Source organism: Mercenaria mercenaria, chromosome 7 (assembly GCF_021730395.1).
Source record: "Mercenaria mercenaria strain notata chromosome 7, MADL_Memer_1, whole genome shotgun sequence".
Lineage (NCBI taxonomy): Eukaryota > Metazoa > Mollusca > Bivalvia > Venerida > Veneridae > Mercenaria > Mercenaria mercenaria.
In genome coordinates this window covers 71,286,096-71,290,835 of record NC_069367.1, presented here as the reverse complement: position 1 = coordinate 71,290,835, position 4,740 = coordinate 71,286,096, and positions in this window count along the sequence as shown.

Genomic DNA, 4,740 nt, shown 5'->3' with positions numbered 1-4,740 from the left:
GAAAGCGGATTAATGAAAGCTTTAAAATTTTCCAAATCAACAATAAGACTGGCCTGGAATCGATATCTCTTTTCAACCTAGAATCGACCCAGGTATTGCGGGACGTTCAGAAAGTCTGATAAATATTGGAAAATGACACGGTTTATGTTTCATTCAATATCTGCAGTTGTTTTGCTGTTATAAATGTATTTGAGGTATGAAGTATTGAAAACTTAAGGTATGGATGTTACAAGACGTTTAAATCTAATTGTCAATATAGCGGACTAAAAGAGTTCTCAGGATGCGTTTACAGTGAATAGCATTTCACTTTAATTCTAGAGTAACTTCTTGCTGAAATCACTTACAATGTATATGGTGGTTCCCTTACAAGTTACCACGGCACCTTAGATTATAAACATCACCAAACGTGGATCCACATTTTAGTCAATTTCATAGTGTTAATGTTACAAAAAATATACTCTTGTACCCAAAAGTAGCCTCTACTTTTTGATAATATTCTCCCTAATTATACATTTTGTACATACTCTACTTGAGAAAAAAAAATGAAAATAAAGGATTTCCAATGCACTTCAGTGTTAAAGGCGACCCAGAGTTTGTTTATTTCATAGTTATTAAATGTTTAAGCCGTTAAGTATTTGTAAAAATGTTAATGTTCATTTTTACATACAGAATAAACGCGAAAGACTTCAAAACGAGTAGTAATATGCCAGATATAATGTCTTTAGGGAGATGAGTATTTGAAAACTCTACACGTTTTAAGGCTTCAGTGCTTGGTTTAAGGTAGAGGATCCGTACTGACAATCTTCAAATTACCTGTTCTCTTCTTGCGATTTCCAAATTCTTCGGATTTTACAGAAATCCTGTATACACATTGAGCTACATTTATGTCAGAAGAACACCGAATTTCCTAACGAGAAAATGTAATCACAAGAAAATTAACAGGTGTCATTTCCTTTCCAAACATACAAGGTTACATTTTGAACGTTCAATGTCAAATTGTGTAGAATGCTATGAAATGTGCGACTTCATTCTATTATTGAAAGTCGAAATCAATATAATATTATTTCTTTCGATTCATTTATTGTAAACTGCTATCTAATCATTGTGTATCTTAAACATAAAATAAAATGATGATAGTTTTTACAGTTAAGCAACATAATGCTAGCGCTACATGAGCGATCGAAGTTAGTACCGTTTTTCTAAGATAAAGTAAGAAAGCGACTTATTCAATTTTTTTATGTCTTTGGTCTAATCTAATAATGGGTGTAGTTTTACTGATTTCTTTACTATAATAACAATTATAGGTGTGATCTTGAAAGTAAGTGCAAAAAGTTACGTTCAAATTAATTATATTATTTCCTATCTGATTTATTTAAATTTGACAAGCCCCCGATTAATACATACCTTCCCAAGAGTTATCACACAAGCAAGTTTGCAAAACTATTTGATAATTTAGAGCATTTAAAAATAAATAATTTATCTTTGTTTGCTTTTTTTCGAATTCAAACAATTGAAGGCACTTATTTAATATTCTTTATTTTTATTTCAGTCTTCTCTATGTGCAATACAATATTAAAACATACAAGACATAGTCATTCTTATTTCAGAATTATAAGAGACTTATCACAGATACAAATCATAGTCATTACAGGAATATATACATGTTAAAACTGAGTAGCATTTGTTAATATTGACGTTAAAAGGAGGATTTATAAGTAAAAAAAGCAGCAATAGATGCGCAGGGACTGTTGTACAGGGGGTGGACGGTAGCATGCATTTCCACTACATGAAAAGGCTTAATCAAACCGAGTCTTCAACATTTTCGTTTTTGTCGTGTTGAGCGACCTGAGGAGTTTCCACTTTTTCTATTTTAAAAAAAGTGGAGAAGAACATTCTTATGAAGAACTAATTATGTTTAATATTTGCTTATTCATTTTTTCTTCTACACAGTCAGGTCATATTAACACATTGAACGTCCCTCATTAAGCATGCATCATATTTATTCACGGAAAAATAAACACTGCACTGAGTTCGCTCCCACCCGGACAAAAGAATTACTTTGTATATAATATTTACCAACCACTGTTGATTATCAACAGATCTCACTCAAAAAGCAAAACGATTATCAAAAACATGGTTAAAGTGTATACAGATACAAAACATCACAGTGCGGGAGTATACCGCTTTTTTGATTGACAAAAAGAACTAAGAAGATGTATTGATATTTTGCTTTTTGCAATTAATTTACATTATATTGATACGGGTATCCATTAAAAATTTATAACATTTTGCGATACTTCAAAAATGTAGGTTAGAGTTTTGTTGACACAGGTCGATACCATTATTATATTGATTTGAAAATATTCCGAACGCACAGCTTTGTTATAAAAAACTGTTGTAACGCTTTATCCTTTCCAGAACGTGCCAGATGGTTTATTCAAAGTATGGTAATAATTGCAAAGCATGCTTTGCTTGTGTGCGACATTAACGAATTTAAGGATGTATTTTTTTGTAACATGATATAATATGATATTCGTTATTTGTACCAAAGCCATTTAGGGCACATGGACAAAGCATCAATATACATAGTACAAAATAAAAAACATGGCTAATATAATAGCAAGTCCCATTATGCAGTAAAATACTATATAAAATACAACACAAAATCTCTCGTTAATGGGAGAGACAAATCTACACCTGATTTAACATATTTATGATTAGACATCACATTTATTATGCGGAATATTATTGTGTATGTTTTCAAACAATCATACATGTATTTATTACTGGTGATGAATACGTACTGCCCTTAAGAAATACATGCTCAGTTAGATTTTTAATGGTATTATCAACACCCCACGAAGGTCGCTGTGAAAGTCCAAGCCTATACTTGTATATCAACTGAACACTTACGTTGAGCCTGTATTGACATTAGCACAGCTGGCATCAAACCGTATTTACAATACCTTTCATGCACTACAGAGAAACATCTTTACTAATAATTGAGAACACATTTAATATACATTTGAAGCGTCCGAATGATAGCAAATTAGGTTTAATTGAGTCGTTCATGAGATGTAATGATAATTTTTATTTTCAGCCTAGCACCGCCTTAAACAGAACTCTATTATATAGATACATTAAGTGGAATCTATGGTCAAAAAGTCTAGAAAGCTAAATGACAACATTTATACTAGCAAAACCATTGGTATGAGTATTAAACGAATGTATGATATATAACTAAACAATTTTCTAATTCATAGTGTCGGATGTACAAAAAAGTATTTCTGCACAGTCGGTAGTTACAGGCATGCTTGACCCAAATTTCATATTTGAAAATATGAACGACCACTACATAGTTATATAGTTTATTGAACGTTTAAATACATTAACGATTTAAAATGGATTTTTTGTTAAATGTGTCTTACCACTAGAACCCTGGATTATTTAAAACAATCGAATGTTATTATATGGCGTTTGATTTTAAATGTAGCTCTACAAACATAACTTAGTAAAGTTGATACATTTGGCAAGGATTTATTTACTACTACATTATTAAAAACGATTCATCAGCCCGTTCGGGCACAGCGGAGTAAATTAATATTTGACACACTATTTTCTTTCCAAGTTGTATATTTTGAAAAAAAAGCAATTTGAAAATGTTGATAGCATTTAAATTTTACTGTGCGGCGGTCCTCCACTTCAACAATTATCATTACTTCTGATACAAAGTTTTACGGAAAATCGAGCCAAAACGTTTGTTTAAACTATGACTGATGTCTTAATTTTAGGTATTCAAGAATTTATGCGCGCTCGATTTTAGACGGTTGCGGTCGCCCTTCCCTTTCTCCCCTCCGTACACACCCCCGCCTTAAGCAGATCAGCCACTGATTGTCGTCAAGCATACGTGCGTTGTAGTGTTAGTGCAGCTGTGCGAATACATTAAATAATTATCGATGCTTAATTGCCTGACGAAAATTTGGAACGCATTTAATTTAATGTGTCCTTTATGTTATAAACAGTCTTTAAGAATATATATTTGCAAAGGCCGTTTAGTTAAAATCTTGAAATTTGGCAGCATAAATCAAAAGTGTTACCACAATTAAATATTAATTGTTTGCTTATTTTGGGTTTAACAAAAGTATGTCAGTTATGTAACGGCGAGACGTTAACCTAACCAGTGTTCCTGGATTCTGTACCAGTACAAACCTGTTCCCCGCAAGTAATGCCGATTTCTCCACATGAATTAGGGGTGGAGGACGAGTGATTTCAGACACGTGGTCTTTTACCAATTCGTCACGGAGAAAATACGCCCTGTCCAGGGATCGAACTCACGACCCCCCGATCCGTAGATCTGCACTCTCCCTATTGAGCTTAGCGGGTTGGTCTAAAATGATTAATCCATTATAATACGAAGAGGTGAGACGAAAATTCGATCTGTCAAAAATAAGCCAATATCTTAGTTTGATTATATAAATGATTTTGATTTGATAGCCCTAGCTGAGATTTAGCTCAGAACTACCGTGGATAAAACGTGTATTTGCGAACCTGTACCAAATCGTTATTAAATCAAAAATGTTTCGAGCCGTGGAGGAAACGTGACTCTCATATATAAATCTGCATTTACTCTTCGTGTTATTGCATCTAGTCGTGACAAAGATTTCAAACAATTTGAATACATGGATTGTAATTTTAGTATCAGTGGATTTTCTGCACGAGTGACAGTGATATAAAATTGAC